The sequence below is a fragment of the Rousettus aegyptiacus genome, unplaced genomic scaffold, assembly GCF_014176215.1.
Source record: "Rousettus aegyptiacus isolate mRouAeg1 unplaced genomic scaffold, mRouAeg1.p scaffold_m13_p_10, whole genome shotgun sequence".
NCBI lineage: Eukaryota > Metazoa > Chordata > Mammalia > Chiroptera > Pteropodidae > Rousettus > Rousettus aegyptiacus.
In genome coordinates, this window is record NW_023416285.1 from 19,171,890 (window position 1) to 19,197,861 (window position 25,972).

At 36.8% G+C, this 25,972-nt stretch overlaps 1 long non-coding RNA gene and 1 pseudogene across 1 annotated transcript in view; both read right to left on the reverse strand.

Moving 5' to 3' along the window:
- LOC107500825 overlaps positions 1-13,609 on the reverse strand; it is a 46,600-nt gene extending 32,991 nt beyond the window's left edge. The window contains exons 1-2 of the long non-coding RNA XR_001594598.2: positions 13,472-13,609; positions 11,015-11,180 (exon numbers count right to left, since the gene is read on the reverse strand). This is a non-coding gene — a long non-coding RNA (uncharacterized LOC107500825). The remainder of the gene's footprint in view (positions 1-11,014; positions 11,181-13,471) is intronic.
- An 11,837-nt stretch (positions 13,610-25,446) lies between these two features.
- Positions 25,447-25,565, reverse strand: LOC118609289 (annotated as a pseudogene).
- Between the last annotated feature and the right edge of the window lie 407 nt (positions 25,566-25,972).

Here is a 25,972-nt window from a genome sequence, read left to right on the forward strand (position 1 = left end):
ATTCCATACCTACTCTGTTGTTTCTGTAGAGAGAAGGCAAGAGAACTAATGTGCTAAATCAAGCTATATTCAGAGGCTGCCAAGGCAATCAAAGTGACAGCCTTTACCTTGACCCAAATCCAGGAACAACTAGATTCCTTGGCAGTCATAGTACTTCAAAACTGAAGAGCCCTAGATCTTCTGACAGCAGGACAAAGGGGAACAAGCATTTACCTCAAAGAAGAATATTGTTTCTATGTAAACCAATCGGGACAAGTTTCCACATCTATCCAAAACATTCTTAAATCCACAGACCAGATAGCACACTTTGGCATTGAAACTCTTACTGGAAATTTGCAAATGTGGTTACAACCCCTTCTTCTATTGCTTACTGTTCCCTTAATTTTACTTTTTATTCTCCTCCACCTAGGACCACTCCTCTTAAATCACCTTGTTCAATCTGTTTCTTATAGGATCTGGTAAAACATTAGCACAATGCCATTTCTTTCCAAAAATCCCCACTAGCTGAAAATTATAGTTTAGTCTACTTCCAGGATTTGATTAGAACTTTCTTTTCTAACTCATCTTAATTCTATTTTATAGTCAGTCCAATTTCTTCTAGCTCTATAACATGACAAGGACTTCTCATTGATTAGTATGCAAAGTCCTTTCACTTTTTCAACTATGTCTTATAATAGCTATTTTATTTTAAGGAATTTTCTGAGAGTCTACTCATCAATCTACTGTTGCAATAATACCCAACAAATCTCAGATTCCTCTTAACCTATTATACTTTTTTCCTTCTTTTTACATGACAGAAAAGAGAGAGAAAAACAGTATGTGAAGTAATGTGCAGGCATTAAAACTTCAAAATCAGTTCATTCAAAAGCACACAATTTCCACTTTACTTTTCAAGAAACCAGAAATACTCTTCTGCATCATCATTTTTTCCTTCTCTGCTGCATCATTTTCATCAGCATAAAAACATTTTAGTATCATTCATCTTAAAAGAAAAGGAAAGGAAAGGAAAAAAACCCTCATTTGACCCCATTCTCTCTTTAGGTGTTTCCTCTTTTATATCAAAACTCTTAAAATTACTTTTCCAACTTTTTTTCTTTCAAACCTCTCTTAACCTGCTGTCACCAGGCATTTTTATTACCACTTTACAGGAAAATTCTCTTTTAAAGCCATCAATAACCTCCACATAACAAAGTCCAGTGGTTGAGTTCAATTTCATTATTATCAGAGTTAAGCATAAATGATCACTCAGTCACTCCTAAAGTATTTTATTCCCTTTGCTTTTGGAACACCATTTGCTCATGCTTTTCCTCCTACCTTGATCAGTACACTTTCTCAGTTTCCTCATTCTCTCTCAACTTTCTGACCACTCAACTTTTTGTGCTCCGTGGCTTAGACCTTGTACTTCCTCTCTACTTACATTTGGTTTCCAAGATTATAGCTTTAAAATATTTAATTCTAATCCAGATGACCCTCTTGAACTTTATACCCATATAGGCAATTTTGTATTTGGCATCACTAGTTGGATATCCAGTCAGAAATATAAAATTGGTATATTAAAATCTAAATGTCTCCTAGAGAATCCTAAGTGCTATTAATAAAATATGGCAGCCTACACCTTTCAGAAACATGGTAAAATGTAACTCTAGCACCTTTTTTGAATATAAATGTGGGCATGTGACCTGCTTTGGCAAATGAAGTAAGTTATGAGTTTTGCTGCTGGAGAGAAGCTTTAAGATTTAGAGCATTATTCAATGTGTTTCCTGACCTGTGCCACAGTGATTGTTAAATGACACATCAACATGGAGCCATAGTCACGCTGGGCTTCTGGGTGACAAATAGAACTTTCGTCATTAATTTTCTTTAGACACATATCAGAACCATAAATACATTTTCATTGTTTTCAGCACCTGAGATTTTAGAGTTATTCTTCATCACGTAATTTAACCTGTCTTGACTGACTCACCTTCCTAAATGTGCTCCTTCTCTGGTCTCATTCATTTTAGTTTGGTGCGACTGTATCTTCCAGGTAGAACTAAAATCTTGAAATTATACTAGACTTTTCTCTTTCACTCATATCCTACATCCAATCTGTCATCAAATACTGTTTCTATCTTCAAATGTATCCACTCCTCACTATTTACCAGATTTAGGCAATTATAGCTCCTATTATCTTTTGCCTAGATATTTAAAATAGCCTCTAAATTGTTCTTTTACCTCTCTTGTTTTCTTATAATATGTTCTCAACTGAGTAGCCAGAAGGAGCCTTTTAAATACAGACCATATAATGTCACTTACTGGCCCAAACCCTCCAGTGACTATCTCAATCAGACACAAAATTTGCTATGAATTGCTATAAAACCTCTAAGTTCTGCTCCCTCCTAGTTCACTGACCTTAACCCTAGCATACTAGCCTTCTCACTGGTATGTTAACATGTACCAAGTGTGTTCTCTCCTCGGATGTTTCTATTTGTCAATTTCTCTACCTGATATATTTTGCCTCATCCTTCCTTAATTTGGGACTCATAAACATGTATAAACAGCAACTTCTCCCACTTTCAGAACACCTCATCATCTGACTTCTGCTGAATTTTCTTCCACGACATTTATTCAACCTGACATCTTACTTATCTACTCTTTTTTATTGTCTCTTTCCCTCATGAGAATTGTAAGTGCTTTCAGAACAGGGCAATGGCTGGCATGATAAATATTTGGTGAATAAAAGGTAAATAATTCTTCAAGATGGTTAACTGCTGAGATGGAAAATAAATTTAATCCCAAAGGTCATCTGTTGTCTGTTGGTTGTGGTTCCCTAAGTCTTTGTGCAAAGGATACATAAGCCACATCCTGGCTCAGTGGGATACTGTCATAATCACTTACAGATGTCCTCTATGACCTTAAGGGGGATGAGAGGAGTTGACATTCACTGGTTTCTGGGACCTCTAATAAAACTATAAACTGAAATCTAATTTCGACATTAAAAGTTAACCATGATTTATAATCAGAGATTTAAAGAGTTTTATCAGTCACAGAGGGTAGTGGTAGCAGTGGTGGCAGAAGGGGATGTTGATGACTGGCTTCGTGCCTTTAAGATTATAGAATTACAGTGGTGACCCTGGGTCTCCTCTGCTGACATACTTAGCCTCTTTCTTTTCCCATGCCTTCCTTTCCTATTTTTTTTTTCTTCTGTTGCCCTATCTTTTTTCCAACCCTGCCTATACTTTTGTCTTTCCTATGAAGTCATTTGGTTGCATTCTCAGGTACTTGTTAGTCACACTGACAATAGCAACTAATGATATTTTTCAATTCTGTTCTCTTCGAATAATGAGTGAGCCAACTGACACTGTTCTTCGACAAATGAATTTCTAAACAGTGACATTTTCTTAAACAATATTATATGCCAATACTCTTTTATCTTCAAAGCATCAAAGTCATGTAATTTCCAAGATTAATTTATGTGTGGGCTAGCACTGTGTTGTACATATAAATAAACACTTGTTCATAAACATTTGATTTAAACAAATTTGTGGCTGCCTACTCGATTTCAGCATTTTTCTTGAGCTGCAACAAAAACAAAAAAAAATGTTTTAAAATATAAAAATAAAACTGATTTTGCTCAGTTTCTGTCAGGAACTTAGGTCTTATGACATTATGATTTTGAGGCTTTTATATATTCAGTTAAAGCACACTGGCTCTTTATCTGACACTTCCCACACATCAGATAGTGTGATCTTAAATTAGAAGGCCAAATGGAAAAATTTCACAATTATACAAATGTTTCCTGCATTAGCACCAATGGCAGAGATCTAATAAGGATTCATAAATTAGGCATACTATCTAAAACTATAAAAGTAATATGCTATTTTCATAATTTCTAATTTTCTATAAAGGATAATTTTAAAATTATAAGAAAATGTTTTTATTCTATGTATACAATGGGGGGGGGATGAAATCTCTACAAATGTAAAATAATCTCACCATTTTGTATTGACATTGCCACCCTCAATTATTAAATTCCAACTAGATCTAGTCCACATTGATTCATTCCTTCTTATAATTCATTAAAAAAAAAACCTGGGTGTCAGGTCTGTGGAAATGCAATGGATACAAATATTAGTAACACAGGATCTTGTACCCTAAGAAATCTATAGTCTGATGCGGGGCAGGGGTGGGGTGGACAGGGGACACATAAGCCAATAGGCCTAACAAGATATTATAAAGTTCCAAGAGTTGACAGGAACCAATTTTAGGAATACACAAACATTAAGCTGCTGCTGATTTAATTTAATTCTACACAGGATTTCAATTTCAATACCTAATTCAAGCCGAATATTTTATATATAACATCATCTTTGTATATTTTTAAGTTAGTCATAAGTATAAATCTTCCCTTATTATTTGACTTGTACATATAAAGGGTGGTATATTTTTAGAGTATCTTAAGTGAAAACAAACATTGTTTTCTACAACAAAGCTGTACCTAATCAATTAAGGTCGTTTGCTCCACTAATTCCATTTTCTAAAATTTGGCAAACTTCTCCTTAATTTCTGAAGTAGTCTTGTAATTTAGAGACTTAAATATTATTATGAAAAAGCATTAGTTTAACCAAGTGCCTACAAATTCTGCACACTGACTTTGAACACAGGCAAAGCACAATCTGCACCTGGGAGCATATCAAACCAATTAAATGGAAAAACCCAAAACTCTGAATTAAAGACATATTTTTGTCCTTCAGAGAAACTATAAAGTAAACATTATAAGTAAGTGTAATGTACATATATTTTTACTCTTTTTACTGAAGATACGAAGAATTTTTCAAAGCAGATGCAAGTTGCATTGGATAAACTATACCGTAGAATTAGCAGTGACATCCAAAGACCGGAGTTCAATTTACCAGATCTTCTGATAACCATCTCATACTGGGAAAGATGGTTAATATCTGAAAATAGTGCTCTTGCTTTACAGTAGGAGTAATGCATCTGTGACAAAATGGTTTCTAATCCAAACAAAATCATGTTTATGAAATAATTATGTATGTATGTATGTATGTATGTATTTATTTTATTTTTAATTTTCTTAGGCGAGGCAACCCATGGTTGACCTCACAGATTACAAGGACCTTGTCAGCTTACAATCCCTTACTTTTTATTTTTTACACCTACAGCACCCAGCCTTCCTAGGTGGTTGTTCTCCCATCCAAGTACTAACTGGGCTTGATCCTGTATTTAATTATTTTTAATTCTAAATCTAACTATAAGAGGATAGGGTAGGAGATGGTTATCTTTCTTTTTCCCAAAATCAGAATGATATAACTTTTATTTCCTACTTTTTTCATTATTTTCTTAAATATTCTACAAGATTTTTTGGCTACATAGTATACTATATTGTGGTTGCATTATGCTTTGTTTATTCCAGTGTTGCTAGATATTTAGATTGTTTTCAGTTGTCTACTTTATGTATAAAACTCCCTGAATGTCATTGTCCATAAACATGTGTACATCTTTGATTTTATTTTCCTTCCAAAAAATTCGCAGAATTACTAAATGATAAGATTATTTTTAAAGTTTTTGATACAGATTGGCGAACCAACATAACTTAAATGCATAACTCATGCTCTTTCCACAGCATTAAGCTGTCTCTATTATTACTACATTCTACCTTACTTCGGCAACCAAGTAAATAGACATACTCTTAAAAATACTGCCTATGGTCTACGTCCATGCCACCCTGAACAAGCTCGATCCTGTCTGATTTCCGAAGCTAAGCAGGGTCGGGCCTGGTTAATACTTGAATGGGAGACCACCTAGGAAGGCCAGGTGCTCTAAGTGTAAAAAAAAAAATTAAAATAAATAATAAAAAAAAAAAGGATTGTAAGCTGACAAGCTCCTTGCAATCTGCGAGGTCTACCAAGGGTTGCCTCACCTAGAAAAAAGAAATATTGCCTATAAAACAGAAATAGGCTTATATTGCTGTCTCCTTAAGTAATCATTGACAAATCAAGCACATAATCTGAAAGTATGTTTTAGTGAATGTAATTGTCAACTGGAATGTTATAATAGTAACCAAATATGTATACTTCTTGAAACGGGCACAGAACTCATATTATTTAAAAGAGTGATACAGAAAATGTGCCCTTTAAACCAGCAGTCCTCAACCTTTCTGGCACCAGGGACCAGTGCTCCTATGAAAATCTAATGCTTGATGTCAGGTGGAGCTGAGACAGTGAAGCTAGCACTGGGAGCAGCTGCAAATGCAGATAAAGTTCATTCGCTCTGCTACGCACTCCCAGCTATGTGGCCTGGTTCCTAAGAAGCCACAAATGTACCTCTCCAGGTCCTGGGGTTGAGCATCCCTGCTTTGAATTACTTTTCTAAATATCACTTGTAGGTAGGTTTTTTTGGGAATAGAACAGCAGACAGCTTATGGTTATAGTCTGTGGTGAGTGCCTGAGGAATGGTGTTTTATGTATCTAAAATATTTTACATTTCTACACTTAAAATGATTCCTGATTTATAACAGGCACTTTACAAATATTTTCTAAATATAGGATAAGGGAAGATGGTCACACTTTGGAAACCAGACCAAGAAATAGTATAAGTGTGAGAATTTAAAAACCTGATGAGAGTAATTAGCTTGATAGAGGATTAGCTCAACACAAAGTCAGGGAAGAAATTATGGACTGAATGTGTCCCTCTAAATTCATATACTGAAATCTTAACCACCAATGTGAGTGATGTTATTAGGGGATGAAGACTTTGGGGTGTGATTAGATCATGAGGGTAGAGACATCATGAATGGGATTAGTGCCCTCATAATAAGAGACAAGAAAGAACTTACTTTCTATTCCACCACGTGGGGACATAACACGAAGATGGCTATCGGCAAAGCAAGAATGAAGCCCTCATGAGATATAGAACCTGCTAGCACCTTGATCTTTAACTTCTCAGCCTCCAGAAGTGAGAGAAACAAATGTTTGTTGTTTACACCATCCAGTCTATGGTATTTTGTTATAGCAGCTAAACTAACTAAAATAGAAGATTTCTGTGTCACATGTGGACAACGCAAGAACTTCTTCAAACACATACATAAATTAAATGCAAAACTTAATATAAGTGATGTTTGGGCAGTAGATAAAAATAAAACAAACAAACAAAAAACAAACTTGGAACTAAGCACTACATACTGATAGAATTCAGCCTCATGGAGGAGTTGGAAGATGTAGCATAACATAGCCCAGTGGCAAAACCATGGACTTCAGAGACAGAAAATGTGGTTTTGAATCTTTGCTCCACCTCTTAACCACTGTGAAATCTTGGGAAGGTTACTTCTATTTCCTCATTTGTAAAATGGGAATGTTGTGAGAATTACCTAAGGTCTTATCTATCAAACATTCGGAACAGGTTTAGGCACGTTTATTGGTAATATGCATTGCTGCTCTAATGAGCTTTCCATATGGTTTAGTATGCTTCAAACAAACTATACATTTTATATGCTGAGTAATATAAAATCTGATATAAAATTGGATCATTCAGAGTAGCCAACAGAAGATAACTGAAACAAGCTTCAAAAGAAATGTACATGGATTATATTATGAAAGTCAAAAATGCCTTAAGTATTTTTTTTCCAATTCTGTCAAAAACTAAGTCAGCAATAACTAAGACATATAAAAATCCTTGCCCTTGTGATTGTTAAATACTGGTGGAAGAAGATATAAAATAAAGATATAAATAAAAAGATAGATGATAGTGTACTCATTAAGAATTTCCAGATAAACATAACTAATATGGTGTCATTCACTGGACAACAAAATAAACAAATAAATAAAAACATATTTTATATACATATTACATATATCTAGTGTCATTCACTGCCCAATGAAATAAACAAATAAACAAATACATAAAAACATATATTATATACATATTACACATATCTAGTGCCATTCACTGCTTAATCAAAGGGATACATTCTGAGAAATGCACCTTAGGTGATTTCATCCTTATGTAAACATCAAACCTAAATGGTATAGCCTACTGCACACCTAGGCTGCATGGTATAGTCTATTGCCCCTAGGTCACAAGCCTGTAAAGCATGTCACTGTAGAAAACAACAAAAAATTAAATCGAACACAGAGAAAAGAATGGAATCAAGAGAGGTAAACAGGGTATATGAGGCTGCTGCATCATCACATGGCATACTGTTTTACAGCAAATTTTTTTTTAAATAAGGTGAAAGAGTACACTCTAAATTAAAGATAAAAAGTATAGTAGATACATAAACCAGTAACTTAGTCATTTTATTATAATTATCAAATATCATGTAAAATACATAATTGTATGTTATACATTTATATGACTGGCAATGCAGTAGGTTCATTTACACCAGCATCACCACAAAAATGTAAGTAATATATTTTACTACATAAGGGCTATCCTATCACTGGACAATAGGAATTTTTCAGCTCCATTCTAACATCATGGGACCACTGTCATATATGCAATCTATTATTGATCAAAATGTCATTATGCGGCACACGATTATACACAAACACACACACACATCTGTAAATAAACACACACACATACACACACATAGAGAAAGAAGTATAGGAAAAGAGACTGATTTATTATAAAGCATTGGGTCTCATGATTATGGGGGCTAACAAGTCCCAAGATGCACAGAGTCAGCAAGCTTGAGACTCCGGAGAGCCAGTGAAATAGTTCAAACCTGAGTGTGAGGGCCTGAGAAAGACTGGCAGGTTTGAGACCCAGAAAAAGCCAATGTGTTAGTCTGACAGGGGGAAAAACAAACAAACAAACAAACAAACAAACAATGTCTCAGATTAAAGTCTGTCAGCCAGGAGGAATTTCCCCTTATCTGGGGTAGGGTTGGCCTTTTTGTTCTATTTAGGCCTTCAGCTGATTAGATGAGGCCCACCTCCATTCAGAAACAACTAAAATGATGTTTCATCTATTTCTAGGCACCCTGTGGTCCAATCAAGTTGACACATAAAATTAACCATCACAAGTAGATAGATGGGTAGGTAAAAAGAACATTTGTGCAAGGCTAAATGTACCAAGTTACTTGGAAAAACATAAAGCGAAGTGGGGAGAAATGGAAAAGAAAAGTAAAGGGCAGTTTTACCCTACTTCTACAGTGAGCCTCACTGGGAATATCAAATTCAGAAAGACTTGAAAGAGCTAAGGCATAAGCCACGAAGGTATCTGAGGAAAAATCATTCCAGGCAGAACAGAGGACACAACCAGTGTAAACGCCCAAATTTCGGAGTTTACTTGCTATGTCTGGGAAACAATGGTGGAGCGGCTGTGGTAGCGTGAATAATGGGAGGGAAGAAAGGAGAATAGGCGAACATAGCGATGAGAGTAGGGCAGCTGAGTGGGTAAGACACAGAGTGCCTTGTGGGCCGCCGTAAGGATTTCGACTTGATTTGTTTCAATGAAGAATCATTGTAGGGTTTTTAATAAAATGACATCTTGAACTGATTTATGTTAGGAAAGGATCACTTTAGCTGCTCGGGGGAGCATATGCTATAGGGTGGGTAATTAGGTGTGTACAAAAGGAAGAATGCCAGTTAAGAGTTTTAATCTAGAAAAAGAGGCAATGGATCAAAGAGACAATAATATAGTTGGCAAAAAAAGGTCTGATGCAGGATATATTTTAAAGGAAAAAACAAAAGTTTTCCTGAGAAAATATATGCAAGTATGACAGTACAAGTGGGTTAAAGATTTCATCTGAGCAACTGAAAGAACAAATTCGCCATTAATTAACTTGGAAACAATGTATGGAAGGCCAGTTTTAGGAATATGAGCATGAGCTCACTGCTGGGCATTTTAATTTTAAGATGTATATTAAGCATCCAAGCAGAGATGTCTGAGAAACTATGAATACATAGAGAAGAAATGAACCCTATTAGGACTAGAGATAAACATTTAAACTTAAAATCCTTAAAAATTGAGGTTCCTGTTGAGCTTTAAAAAGTAATGAGACTGTGGTTCCCATCTTAACAAAGAGAAAAAAGCCTGAAAACAAATAGAAAATAACATATATTTAAAAACACTTCAGAGAAGTGCAAAGCAAATTAATCAAAATAAATGGAATTCTATAGAGATGATCTCTAACTGGAGAAAAGTAGCTCATCACCACTTTTATCCCCAAGTACATGGTAAAGAGAAACAAGCCTGCCTAGACAGAAGCAGAATTCAGTTGATATTTTAGCATACTTTAATACACATACATGGGTTGGCGAGAGGATTAAAATCCTTAAATATTCCAAGTGTGCAGTGGGACCATACCTATCCATGAATTCTTTCCCACAGACATTTGTTAAGGGCGGTACACCAAACTGGGGATAGAACAGGACAATGAGAAAGATTCCTGAATCACATGGGTCTTTCCTGAGTTTATCACTATGAGGAAGACTCAGTACAGGACAATAAGATGAGATCTCTCCAACGCACATCTCCAATGGGTTGGAGACTACAGAGACCTCTTCAATGGTACACTGAACTGGCAAATATGAGAGTCTCGGCTGTGCTCAGATTTCAAGCCCTGCTGCAGGGAGACTCCTGATACCATACTCAAAATTTATGAAGCCAGTGGTGATCTAAATTTGACTAAAGCTTCAACAAACCTAAACTCAGCTCAACTATACATTAAATTGATTTAGATTCCACCTTAGAGGGCTGATAAAGGACAGGATATGCCTCTGTTAATGATAAATATTATTTTCTTCAGTGTCTATCATTTTTTAATATCCAATATGTGGCATGCAATCAAGAATTGTGAAACAGGCAAAGTAGAAAAATGTGACCCTCAAATCACAACAGAACTGTGATTAGGAAATCGACAATAAAATATCTGTGATAGCTATTATTTATCACCAGAAAACAACATTCATTATCTCACAACTTGTGTGCGTTGAGAATATAACATGGCTTAGCCTCAAGCTCTCTTACAAGGCTGCAATGCAAGTGTGAGTAGGGACTATGGTCTTACCTGAAGGCTCCACTGGGAGAGGATCTGCTTACAAGCTCACTCGCATGGTTGATGGCAGAATTCAGTTCCTTGTGGGCTTCAGTTCCTCAAGGGCTCTGGATGAGAGGCTCCCTTCAGTTCTTTGTCATGTGGGTTGTTCCAAGGGCAGCTCACAGACAGCAGCTGACTGAGAGAAAGAGAGAGAACCCAAGACAGAAACTACATTATTTATTGTAACAATCTTGAAAGTGACATATTGTGCCATGATGTATTTATTAGGAGTGAATCGCCACGCCCAGCTCACACTCAAGGAGAGGTGGTTACTTAAAAGTATGTATATTAGAAGGCGGAGATATTTGGGAGATGGTGGTAGGTTCTTATTATCTGTAGAATCATAAAGAATAAGCAGACTAATTTTCAATAAGCTATTCTCTTCAGTTCTTGGCAAGAGGTCTAAACTCATAAACTCATAAATACTCAAAATGGCACAGAGAAGTGAAAACAGAAGTTCAGAAGTCCGTGCCCTCTGTCACGCTATGATACTGGAAACTCTCAACTGTATTTTAAATTAGCAAACTAATTTTTTGTTTCATTTTCCAAATTTAAAGTCCTTTGAAGAGAGGAAACTGGAGGTTAGCAGACAATACAGTCAATCCTTGAACAATATGGGTTTGAACTGTTCAGGTCCACTTATATGTGGATTTTTAAATACACTTAGCTCTTCAAAAGTTATATGTGAGTATTCCGATATTTGACTGCGTGGAGGTCAGTGACTCTAACTCCATATTATCCAAGGGTCAACTATATTCAATTTGAAAAAAAGAGAAAAACAAGAAACACTTATAAAAACATATCTAAGCAGGCTATTGGGGGACACTTAGTGTAAGCCATTTACTGAAATGTATATTTCAATTTTCATCTACAATCGTATAATTATTTTTACATTTTTATAATTATTTTTTATTATTTTAAAGTAATCATTAAATGAAATAAGGTTTTATCTGGAAAAAAAGAAACTTTTACTAAAGCTCATTTCTAAACAATCCTCAATTAATTAGTACTACATACTCTTCCTAAAGCAAGTTCAATACTTTTTTTCTTTTTTATCAATGTACCTTCATTCGACACTAGATTTGGTGATATAAACATGCAGTTTCATCAGGGATTTTTTTTAACCACTTGTCCAATATAAAAAGTCTTCAAATTAGCTCATCCACCCTAATTATTTCTCCACTACCTAATCAATTTAAATAGCTGATTATAACAGCAATTACTAATAGTTTATCTAGATTACTGTCTGTAAACAACTTCAAGTACTAACGGAAGGAAAAATAAGCGCCTACCATGAAAATTTAGTAAATGAAAATGCGTATGTTTTTCAGCTGGTAAAGCAATTTTGTATTTATAAGAAATGTTTCTTTTAGCAGAAGGCCAAAATCTAAGATTTGGACATTTTACTTCATGCTGAATATGATGACATAATTATATAATTGAAACAAAATTATTTAAAGTGCTATACACATCTTTGTGAACTTGAACAGATAGAATGAGTTCCTAGAAGTCTTTAATAAATTTGATTCAAAAGCTTCTATTACAGGAATGTTCTAATTTACATATACTGGAAAATATCTGGGCAAAAACCAATAAATTGGAAATTTTAAATTACTCTTTTTTATAATGTGAATGAGAAAGATACTATTTTTTCAGATTTCTTGAGGAAAAACTGACAAATAAAATTTTATATATTTGATTTGTAAAATATGATTCGATACATGTATACACTGTGAAATGATTACCACAATCAAGTTAATTAAAACATCCATCACCTCACAGTTTTTTTCCCACAGAAAGAGACAACACAATCTTAAAGTTTATATGGAAGATGCTATCCAAATTATTCTTTCCATGACCGAAATAGCAAGAAAGATCCTATCTCAAAAAAAAAAAAAAAAAAATTGGTTATGATATAAGCAAAACGAATTTAATTTACTTAGTCAAGTAAAGATGTCAACAGAGAATATTTTGAAACAGTGTCACATTAGTGAAAGTGAATGATGGGTTTACTGCTATAGTTTAGTGTCATAAATTCTCAGTATGGAATATTAAAATCATAAAGTCTGTGGATTGGTTAAATATAAGGATTAATGAAAAATCTTTAATGGTGAAATATAATTTTCTTGGGACAAGGAGTATACAATTAGTGGCTGCAACTGACGCAAAGACTAAAAGCAGGAAATGACAACAGAAAACGGCTGAATGCTTGAAAGTTATGATACTACCAAGGTGAACATAGATTAAGTAAACATTCCATACGTTCTACCTTGGAATGTCAGTTTTAGAGATGGACTTTTCTACTTGCTCAACAAGAGTTAACTGAGAATACAAAACCTTAGTGGTCAGCAAATAGTATCAAAGCTTAGAGATTAGAGTGTGCAATACAAAATGGCCATTTCCTCCCCCCGGCCCCCTTTTACCTACTTTGACCACCTCAAGTTTGGTCCAGATGGGTTGATTGTCAGGTTTCCTGGGAAGGTAAGCAAAGCGCAACTGGCGTCCTCGGGAAGCCCTACCGGACTCCGGGGCAGGTAGGGGATTAAGAGTAAGTCCACATAAACATGCAGAGAGAGGATGGGCTGGGACCCGCTGAGTATTGGAGGCGGCTCAGATAATTGCTGAATCAGACCGGAAGTGCTGCTGCCCCGGCAGATTTTTTTTTTTTTTTTTTTTTTTGGCCAGAGGAGACCTGATCTCGCGGGACCTCAGGAGTTCTGGGTTCTGAACAGGAACTCCTGGGTGGAAAACTTTTGAATACTGTGGATCTAGGACGCTCATCATCTCAAGCAGGTCCGTAAATACTGTGGCTTTTGCCACCTAAACACTCACACGCACATGCACACGCACACGCACACCCAACCTGGAGTCACACCGAAATGGCCCCAGGCCCCAGAGGCCAAGCCAGAACTCTGGCCTAAAGGCTGTGCAGAGGTGGTGGTAAGCTTTGAACCTTAAGACGTGTAATCATTTATGATTTTAGCTTAGTTGTTGATAAATTTCTAACCACTTTTTACAAATTTGAATAATTTCTATTGTAAGAATTACCACGTCAGTGTTATTTAAATTGTTAATCATCGATTAATTCTCCAGAGGTGTCAAGGCACCTCGATTGTCCGAAAAACTTCAAGAATTATTCCTAGGCACAAGTGAGGTTTTATGTGTGGTAAACAAGTGAAGTCTTGATATCTACGTAACAGTCTAATGGGATAAAACCCTTAAATGTGGGTGTCATTTAATGTGACAGAAGTATTCGGTCCATTTATTCCTTGAGGAGAGAAAGTTTCCTGAGATGGAGAATATTTAAGAAAAATAAATATATAAATACCAGAAGGAGAGCCCCAATATGTGTTCCAACACTGCTGTATCTTCAATCCCTATGAACAGCTCCATAATTTTTTTTTTTTTGTGGATACATTTTGCTGTTGTCCAATTTTAACACAACAATGCTGGAATTAATAATACGGGACTATTTCATTTGCCAGAAGTGTCTAGTGGAAGGTAAATGATTCTCTGAAGTGTTTAGAGGAATGGAGATTAAATTTTTATCCAGAGAAACCAGGTAGTGGATATTAAAAACAGTCACAAGATATAAAGCTGTAGCTAAAATGTGTGATAATTTCTTGGTATACATTTTGGGAAGAATAAAGAAGATTACAATATTTAAAGGACCTCTTCACGACAATTTTAAGGAATGAGATTTAGGATGTCAGCAATCTAATACTGTAAAAGCAGCAAAATGGAAAGAAACAGTTAAGAGGTTAAAGTGCTCAAAGAGAGAATATGCTAATCTGATTTGGTATATAGATAGTCTTGCTGCAAAGATCTAGGGTAGAAGCTGCTGAACTTGCATTGTCATCAGCTTCATACAAAGGTCTTGGTTTAGCAGTCTTCTGACAATATTCTGATCCCAAAATATTCTTTAAGTACCCTCAGTTTGAGGTCTTTAGTTTGAATACTCTTCTTATTACTTTTTAATGATTTATGTCTCTGTAATTTGGAAAGGTGGATCTTTGGATACATCTTGGAATTTTATTGCTGAGTTAGTTGTTCATAGTGCCTTATAAGATTCTTTCCATTGGGATTTGATGGCCGGCATCATATAATTCCCTTTTCAGAAATTCAAGCTTTTATGTTTTAGGTCATTAAAGTCTCTTGGAAGATTATTGAAAAGACTGTTCATACCTTTTTAATGTCAAGGCTGAATGTACGTAATGGTTCTCTTAGTCATTTTCATTTACAATCCAGCAACTTCTAGGACCAGAAATGGTATTCCTAAATGCGTAAGTTGGCCTGTTATTGTTATAGAATAAGTGATGGAATTATTTCCTCTAGGTTTATTGTTTATTGAGTTTCCCTACAATGTAAAAGATTATGTTTTTTTTTTTTTTTCTGTGTGATCTGTTTAAATAACAAATATTTGGTGTCTTTATGTCCTTAACACTTATGGCCTTGTTTAAGAAAACAAAAGATTCGTTACATTTGAAAGAACTAATGTCTTTACAACCATGTTTCCTTCTGTTTGTTTTTAAGTGTGTCGTAGACACTTACATTAAATAGGTAGCCAAGTGTTTTTTCTCAGGCACCCGTAACATTATATTAAGCAAATATTCAAATATCTTCTGATAATTTGTTGATTTCCGATTCTCTAAATTGAATCTTAATTATTTAAATTCAATTTAATTTAATTCAAGTTAAATTTGAGGATGTCTTTTGCACCTAATGTTACCTTCAAGATATTTCAAAAGACCTCTGGAAATTTACAAAGATTTATCATTTAGTCTTAAAAAAAAAGTGCTAAAAACATTAGCTTTATTTGATATCTTTCTACTAATGAGTTACATGGAGAATTGACAACTCAGAAAAATTACTCAGTCTTCCCTAGGTTAAATTTATAGGTAATACATAAAATCAAAATAAATATTTCAGAAATCATATGATTTTATGAACTCTGGTGATTTGCCAGTTCACTTGCTTTTCATAATATGTTCTAAACTCATGAAAAACGCTGAAAGTATTTAATTGAGTTTATCTATATTTATCAGACTCCTGGTTATATCTGGTCTGTTGATTTTAGGCAATAACAGTATAGCATTATCAGTCATGAAATATTATAGGTAAGGAAAATGTTTCAGTCCTCTTAAGGTCCTAGGCATGCCCGAAAAGTAAACTGACAAAGACAGATTAATAGGAGAAATTTCATTAAATTTTTGCAATTACATGGGAGATTTCACAAGAGAATGAAGATCCAAAGAAATAACCATAGCAGGAAGCTTTTAGACAAAGAAACTACAAATTTGTAAAGAATTTGGCAAGCCAGAGAGTTTGGGGTCAGGATATTAATAATGAAGAAGTAACTAGAAAGACAGTAAGATTAACAAGGTTTGTTTTTTGATTATTTTTTCTGCCATAAGAATGTCTTCCTTCCTCCTGGTATACGTAGGGTACCTTTCTCATGGGAGATGCTTCTCCTGCTTTCAGGAAAGAAGGGAAGCAGAAGATGGAGTGAGCGACCTTCCTATGCTAAATGTCATATTCTTGGCTAGCATGTCCTGAGCTTTATAAATATGTCAATAAATGTTAATTTGGATGCAAGTTTACTTAAAATTTGCACTAAGGATCTTCTAGGTAAGTGGTTCTCAACTCATTAGATTCACCTAAAAAGTTTTATACAATAAAGTTGTCTTGATTTCGTTATTTGATATTCCTGATATATTTTAAAATATAAGGTTGCTATATTCATAGTATAGTTTCTATATTTTGTTTTATTATTAATGTCTTATTCTAAAATTGTTTAATCTACAAAAAATTATGTTCATCTAATTTAAAAATCAGATAGCCCTTACTGTCTTACTTGGAAGTAAGCTTAATCATTATGCTTATTTGCATTTTGTCTAAAATTGTTTTTTTTTTTAGATTTCCCTTATTGTTAGACGTGACACAGAAACAACCAAATATTTTTGTTAGTGATCTTGTATCATTCTTCTTATGATCTTGAGGGGTACCAGAATATTGTACCCCAAAATATGACACTTTGGCATATGGATTATATTTAGCTAAAAGCTATTGCAGACCAGCTGAAGAAAACTTTTAAAATCAGGGCATAAGTTTTCCTTTTGTGAAGGAAATTTACCTTTATAAAGTCTGTGCAGATCTTAGACCATGAAAAAGGAGACTCTTAATAACTCTATCAGTTGCGAAGGTGATAGCAAATCTGCATTACAAATCCAATAACCGTACCTAAATAAGCTTTGTTTATCCTACTTTTCCTGGTCATCTTCCCATAATGTGCCTTTTCCTGCCTACAAGCCCCAAACCCCTTCTCCTCTGTTTTAGCCTAAAATACTGCATAAACCCAAATTCAGGAATATTTGTATCATCTCTCAGCCTTGTCCAGATAGCCTTATGTGGAAGGCATACTGTGTGGCCCAGTGGTGGATGCTCCCTGATCCCCTGTGCCAGGGGCTCTGGACATGATCTTTATGTGGATTGTGTGTGGTTTTCTGTTGTAGCTAAGCCTTTATTGGTGCTAGTTCATTACTGGATGGGACTAATGCTCAGGCTGACTAATTGTGGGAATTGGCTGTGCCCACAGGGTAAGAGTTGTTGTGTGTGTGTGTGTGGGGGGGGTGGCTGACCCCACTGAGTGAGATTTGCCCTAGGAGGCATGTGTACTTGTTTCAACCACCCTTTGTGTATACTGCTAATGGGGCAAGTCTGGATTTGCTCTTTTGTGGTCTAATGCCAGCCTCTGGTGCATTGGTTTTGTGGCCACTTGGGAGGGGCTCCCCAGTAGGCCAAGGTGAGCCACTGCTTTTGATTGCTCAGGGCTACCTGGTGGGAGCTACAAAGTGATCTGCAGATGGTTGCTGCCTATGCTGGATCTGTGGGTAAGTGGGAGAGACAATGCTGTAGGCAGCGGTCTGGTTATCCCTCGTCCCTGACCTACGGCAGTTCAGCAGAGGGACCGGTGCTCCTCAAGGCCTGACACTGACTGTCAGTTGCCTGTAAGTCTATGAAACTGGAAGAGCCTCTTCACGATATGCATGTTGGGTGGTGAAGGGACTTCAGGAATCTCCTGGATCTATTGAGTAAGTTTACCCTTGCCACTCCAGTGTCAGTTTACACATGCCAGCGCTGTCTCCGTGGCTTCTTGTACAAGTTACCAATCGTAGCAAGGTCAGCTGCTGCCCTCCTCGGACCTGCAAACACCCAAGCTTGTTTAAGATTCACTAAAGAGTGTGGGCATGAGTTTGTGGCCCGCCACTGAGTGCTTCTCCTGGATTAACGGGCTTGGCGTGAGCTGCTAAAACTGAATGTTGTTTGCTGTTGAATTCATGACCCAAGGAGAGCACAGGATGGGACTGGGTTGCCTGGAGCAGGCTTGCCACAGGTAATTTGTGGGTGAGGCGGGTCCTTGTCTCAGTGAGGCATGGGGCCATCAGGCCTACACCGCACCAGATTTGCTGCCTGCCCTGGGACTGCGGGCTTCCGCCAAAGTCAGATATCATTGCACAACCTATTGTTGTCTGTGATGGGCCCACAAAACACCTGAGAACTGCCCAAGCAATACTATATCTTGTGCTGGCAGCAATGATCTTCCTGTCACTATATCCCCTGAACTTTGCTCACTTTTCCGGCTGAGATCTGTTGACTACACAGAACACGCCATGCCAGGGCAGGGGCAGCTGCCCATCAACGTGCGGTGGACACTTCGTGTATTGGATCGGGCAGAAGCTCAGGGGATCAAGGGCCATCAGGCCAATAGCCTGTTTTCTATAATTTCTGTGTCTGCACATTCCCACAGTAGTCACAGATCATGGAGACAAGCTGATATCTGGGGTGGTCCCACAGACCCTGTGATTCCCACAAGAAATATTATAGCTCGTACAGGCAGCAGTGGTTTGCCCACAACTGTTTTCCGTGAAATATGCTCACTGCACTAGCCAAAGTCTGTTGCCTGTGCAGAATGTGCAACCCCAGAGCCAAGCAGGGCAGAGGAGGCTGCCTGTCAATGGCCTGCAGGCACTTTGTGGTTTGGGTGAAGCAAGACCCTGGGGAGACAAGGGCCGTCGGGCCAACACAGCCTCAGTTTTGCTTCAACTTCTGTGTCCAGGCGTTACCACTATAGTCACAGATCACATTGAGACCAGATGCCTTCTGGGGCGACCCCACAGACCCCGGAGGTCCCCGCATATGATATTGTAGCTCTTGCAGGCAGCAGAGGTTTGCCTGCAACTGATTTCCCTGCAGCGCCCGCACTGTGCTGGCCAAAGTTTGTTGCCAGTGTGGATTAGGAGACCTGGGGGGACAGGAGGGCAGTGGAGGTTGACTTTCAGTGGACCATCTGGGCAATTTGTGGGTCGGGTGAGTGGTTTGGGGTCTCAGGGAGACAAATGCCTTCAGATCAGTACAGCCTCAGTCTTGCTATAACTTAAGTACTATTCCTGAATTCTCAAAAAAGTCCTAGATCACAGTAAGACCAACTGCTATCTTGGACTGACCTACAGATCCCCTAGTTCTGCCCAGGTTTGTGTTGGCAGCAGTGATCTGCCTAAAACTATCTCTGAAATGTGCATTCACAGAGCTGGCTGTCAGCTGTGAATGTTTGGTCTTGAATCTGAGCAGGACATGACAGCCATCCATCAATAATAGCCCAGGGCAATCCGCAGGTCGGAAGCACTGGCTGATCTTCTTAGGCCAGTGCTTCTTAATGGCCCTGTGGGAGGGGTCTGCACTGTCAAACTGGTGAGTTCTGTAGAATGCCCAGTAGGGGCCCCGGCTAGGCACAATGGTGGCTGCCCTTCAAGCCCTCATTCTGGTGCCAGGTAATGCAGACTTTCTAAGTATGAATCCCTCACGAGCCTCTGACCCACTGCTGGTGCCCTGGGTGAGTGTCCACAGGTGAGAGATCCTGTGTGTGGGCCCTTCCAAGGGGCGTCTAGGGTTTCCTTCTCCTTCCATCTCACCCAGGCAGCTAGAATCCCATCTGGTTTTCATAGTCAGAGCTTTTGGAAGCTCTTCTTTCCTGGGCTGGGATCCTGGGCTATGGAGCCCCCGAATGAGGCCGGGACCCCCTCCTCTGCAGCTTTGTTCTCCCTCTTGCTGTTCTTCCACCACCCACAGGTGTGGGTCCCGCCTGATTCGCGATTTTTCCCTCCCCTATTGACTTAGATGTGGTTCCCTCTTTATATTATCAGAGGTATGTGTAATGATCAGCTGGACTATTTTATAATTGTGTTGAAATTGCAATGTGGACCTCAGAGGAGGCAAACCCTGCTTTTACCTAGTTTGCCATCTTCCTCTAGTCCTTGATGCTTTAATGTTTTGTTTTCTGTATAAGAAAGCCCTTTCTTCTTGTTACCGTTGAAGCGATCAGAGTTGTGGTAACTCACACACTTCTAGGTTCTTCCACTGACGAAGAAATGAATTTCAACTCAGCGAATATGAAAAATATTTGCTTATTAAAGGCATGTTGTGAGGTAGAAGACGGGGCAAGCCTAAAACTGGCTAGCCACAGGGAAATGAGGTTACATACACTTGAAGACGAGGTACAGGTTACAACCAAGGAAGATGGAGAGCTGTAATCCCGGAGGGGAAGTTCTGTGTTATATTTGGGGCTGTGATGGGTGGTTACAAAGGCATTCTTAGGTGATTGGCAAGTGAGGTCATTTTGATTGACAACTGGTTGCTATATAACTCTTTGCCTAGTGCACATGTGCTTACCCAGAATTTAGTCTGTTCTAATTAGATTCATGAACTTCCACACATAAACATAGTATTATAATGAAGCTTAAATTGTAGACAAATTAGGGAAGTACCTTCTGCGCAGGCATCTGTAGCTAGATTAGACAAGCTATATATTATGACTCGTCTGTCCTTCATCTTTGAGTTGCAGGAGGAATTCTCTAACTACCAACAGGGCATTCTTTGGGCGGTGTCTAGACTGGGCCCCTATTCTTTTGTTCCCCTTGTTGCTCATGTCTGACTAGCTATCTAGCATTCTTAATATAACTTGTTCATGAGAATAGCAGAATATGTCTCCCCGAATTGTGCCACTTTGGTCTATTAATTTTGAGCTGTAGGCACTTAAAAAACAGTAGACGCAGGGAAGGAGAGGATTTTTGTGAACTCGCTTTATGTGCCTAAAGACAGATCCTACAAAAAGAACCCAATTGTCATAATTCCCTTTCCCTGAAGTTTCATTAACCAGAGAAGATTAACTCATAACAAAAGAGGAAACTAGGAGTGATACTACCCTCAGCGAAACTTTGTCACAAGCTATTGTTGAAAGGTAAACTGAGGTACATTAAAATTTTCAAGAGTGTATTTGTGCTAACATCAGTTCAAATTGGGTAGTGCCAGATCCGAAGTGGTTAGGGATTTTCCACTGACAGTGACTAGGGGAAAGGCTTTTAGAGAACAGATGTAGAAGCAAAGCAAGAAAATTATTTGATTGGGTAGAGCTTAAGGGGTTGCCTTATTTGGGAAAGCCTAGTTGGCATTTGTAATTGGTTGTTCTTAGCTTTCAATTTCTTAACCTTGAGGTAGTTACAGGAATATACTCTAGTTTAGGTTTCAGTTTGCTTATGTAGGCTGCTAGGGCATTAGAGCCACTGTTAGAGTCTGGTGGTCTCCTTATTTAGTTACTTTAACACTATCATACATCCTGTCTGTTCTTCTAAGGGCCCAATCATCTTTCCTAACTCTCTTCTAAGAGGGCTATATACCCCCATCCCCTTTTCCTATTAGAATGATATTTAAGTCTCAATTCTAAGCCACTTCTGAGTAGTTACTCTTTTTTTCCCCTAGTATCTCCCATGTATACATGATGGATACATATTAATAAATTTCTGTTTGTTTTTCTCTTGTTAATTTGTTTTTTATTAAAGGGGTCCCAGCTAAGAACTCAGATGGATAAAGGGCAATTTATATTTCTTCCTCTATACCCATAACAATTTAGTAGACTGTGTATTTGTAAACTGGAATGAAATACTTTTAAATGGTATCTGATCCCCTGACACTCCTCCCTCTATCCTTTCCCAAGAATTCAGAAAATTGTATTGTTTCCTTCCTTTATATTAAGTCATTTACATAAGTACATTAACAATTTGTCCTCTTGTTTACCAAGGTGTAATTGTTTACCGTGGTATAACTGGGAATATTACTTATGTGATTAGGCCTTACTTGGAATATGGTATTTCAGAATTATGTAGGTTTAGTCCTTTCTTACCTGCCACTTTAAAGGAGCTAAGTCTGAATTTATAGAGAAAACACTTGCGAAATCCAACCAGGAAAATTGACCTGGTACCTAATTTACAAGATGGGTGGTAAGGAAGGTACTTTTTGGCATGTAAGGCATCTTAGAATATTTTGGGGACCTTAAAGAAAGGAAATAATCTTATAGATAGTGCAAGTCAGTTCTCCTGGGGAATTTCTTAGGATTGGCTTTCTGGGTTCAAGACAACAAATAATACTCTTATAAATCTAATCAGATTCCTTTTGAAAACATCCAGCAAAGTAAATTTAAGACAGCCTATGTGTCAGATTAAGACTTTTGCTGCACTTGTGTAAATAATCAGTTCAAATCTAATGAGACCATTTTTATTTCATGTTCCATAATAATCTTTCTTTAAGATTAGTTTTGACTTAAGTAGGAGGATCTATAGAACCATTGTGCCTCAGTGGAAAGCTCTGTGTTTTCTGGAAAAGCCCATTCCTGCTTATTTGATTCTGGTCTTTCATTGGCAGTGAGCTGTTTTACAACCCTTATATCATAGATAACTTTTAGAAATGCAAATTCTTGTCTATAGATATGCAAATAAATTGTCTGATAGAAGTTTAGTTGATTTCCCTTAGCACTGTGGAAAAACAGCCAGTTTTGTTTCTATTTGCAAACTCATTTTAATATTCTTGATCTATAAACTTGCTGTATTTAAACTCTCTTTTGAACTAATGTAACATCTTCCTAGTTTCCTTATTAATGAGCTAAATAAAATCTTTAACATCTGTTCATTTTATATCTGTAAAAGTATAATTTTTTTCAATTCTGTTTAATATATCGTAAACATTTCTTCTTTTTTTGTACCACTTGAGTTTGAAAATGTAACTTTTCTCATTTCCCTCTGTTTTCCAAAATTATTCAGGAATTTTATTAACTCCCTTGCTCATCCATTCTCCTTTGCTATTTGCAGGAATGATGCTGGGGGGTGAAGTGAACAGCAGCAGAGTAAAAGCTCTATTCACTTTATTATTTTTGCTTCCCTTCTCGTTCTTTTTATTTTTTTCCCTCTTAAGGACATTTCCCCCGAGATTTACCATCTTATTACTACTGGGTTTTAGCTTTCAATAATTACAACCAAAAAAAATGTCTGTTTTACCTTCTGGTTTCCATAATTTTATCATTTTTTTCATGAAAATGAAAAAAGTGTGGAGGAGTATGTAAATAATACAAGTTAAACACACTGTTTTTATTTTTAAAAGAAATTCAAACATGACAAATACTTTCTATGTGTAAAGCAAAGGCTTACTTCCAGTAACAATCCTGTAAACCAGGAATATTATTATTTTTATTTTAAATGTAATAAAAATAATGTTAAAAAGGTTGAGTAACATTCTCAAATTTGCACAACTGTTAAGTAAATAGTACTGAAAGGGCCAGATAAAAATCATTTGTTGGTTTACACTATTTCCCTCTATTTTCACATCTCTCTCTTTCCTTATATTTTCAGCAAAAGGATATGATAAAATCTTTTAAGATATGTCTAAATGACTGATTGGTGCTGAAGTTTGTCTTTCTAAATGGTATTTTTGTGTACAAAACAGTATAGTTAAGTAGAGATGGGAGATGTAAAACATTCCATGCTAGTTCTTACGCTAAATTTACTTTTTCCTAAGAATATTACTATACACAATCAAACAGACAAAAGCTGACTCCCCAGATACCACTAACCCAGCCTGTTGATAAAACGAAGCAAGGTTACCATGGCAAGGCAGAGTGCTACCTTGGGAAGCTTCCACATCTTAGCAGGAGGAGTTAAGGTTAATATAATTCAATATTAGAAGTTTGGTTTATGGCAGATCTTTCCAAGCAAAAACTTGGCTACGGTTGGGTAAGACTCATAATACAGTAGTTTAGGATTTGTGGAAACAGCAATCCAAAATTTTGAGGTAAAAGATTCAAAGACTCTTAGAACAAAAGCTGTTTGTTGCTATTTTCCATTGAAGAATTGATGGATCTTTCAGGTAGTTCTTGTAATAAGCAATCAAAGATTTTTCTGGATAGCACAGGCCTAGAAAAAGTGAAGTCATGTTGCTGAGGACAAAGGAATAGCAAGTCATGTTAATGGGAAAAAAAAAAAGGTATGGTTTTAGTTCTTGATGTCCAGATTGAATGTGGGGGTAAGTGGTTTTTTTCTTGAGAACATTCAAATGTAAAAAAAAAAAAAAAAAAAAAAAAAAAATCAGGTTATTTTGGAATTGTTTTTTTAGCCTGATGCCTTTTAATTTCTATGTAAGATTATCATAATTTATGGCATATCACTTGTCATGGATTACAGTGACTGGGAATATAACAGGCAATAAAAATGAGGATGAGAAATCATTTAGTCTAATGAAAAGCTTCTCTGAGTATTAGAAAAATGATTGTGATAAGAAGCACAGGGTACTTGAGAAAACAAATGAACAAAAAACAAACAAAACAAATTCCCAGCACTGAGGGCCTCCTGAAAACATTTGTATTTTATACAAATAGATCTCTTGAAAATGTACTGTCATTGAAACAATTTATACCATATTATCAACACAGCTGCCTCTGCCACATTTCTACCTCTCCAGTTTTCTCTGGAGCTCTCATAAAAAGAAATGTGTTCATAAAAGTTATCATATTAAAACAACAAAAGAATACAATTCTAGAGAATAAGGAAAATTCAGATATCTGCCTTTGTTAAACATGTTAAATGTTAAAGAGGTTACTTATTAGATCAGTGTGTGTGTGTGTGTGTGTGTGTGTGTGTGCACGCGCGTGTGTGCTTGTGTGTGAATTGTTGAACTGTTCTTAAGCATCCTATATTCTAGGAAAATAGTTTTTGGTCCCTCAATATCTCCCCTTTGTCTTCCAAGGAAAGAGCTAACAGCAAAGAACTACCTGCTCTCACTTACTCCATGATAAGACCCTACACCATTACTTCTCAGGACTCCCATAAGAATTACCAAAGATTCCCTTGCTGACCTACCTCTAAAGGATCCAACGCCCTCTTCCTTTTTTTTTTTTTAATTAAATTAAATTAACATTTAAAAATTTTTTTTAGACAAGGCAACCGTTGGTTGACCTCACATATTGCAAGGACCTTGTCAAGCTTAAGATCCCTTATTTTTTTTTACTTTTCATTTTTTATTTTTTACGCCTATAGCACCTGGTCTTCTTAGGTGGTCTTCCATCCAAGTACTAACCATGCCCAACCCTCCTTAGCTTCTGAGATCAGACGGTATCGGGATGGTTCAGGGTGGCTTGGCTGTAGACCCTCTTCCTTTTCTTTGAGACATTCTTCATTAGTGAATGTTTCTCAGAAGAACTCTCACTAATTGTCTGGTGCTATATATGCACAAATTTGCATCTATCTATGTATATCTATCAAATAGCTGCACCATATTTGACTTTAAACAATGACAAATTAGGTAAATTTTCTCTTTCACATCCACGATGTCTGCTTTTGGCCTCTGTGCTGTAACTTCATCATTCACAAACACCATGTGAAAGAACATGAAAGGAAACAATAAGAAAGATCAAAAGTTCTATTTTATATAGACTTTTTGCTCATTTTATTCATATGTATCGAGCAGCTGTAGAAAAGTGTGGGCTTTGGCATTTTAGGTCTTAAATTTTAGTTTCTCAACTCTATTATGTCTTTGAGCAAATCACTAGGTCTT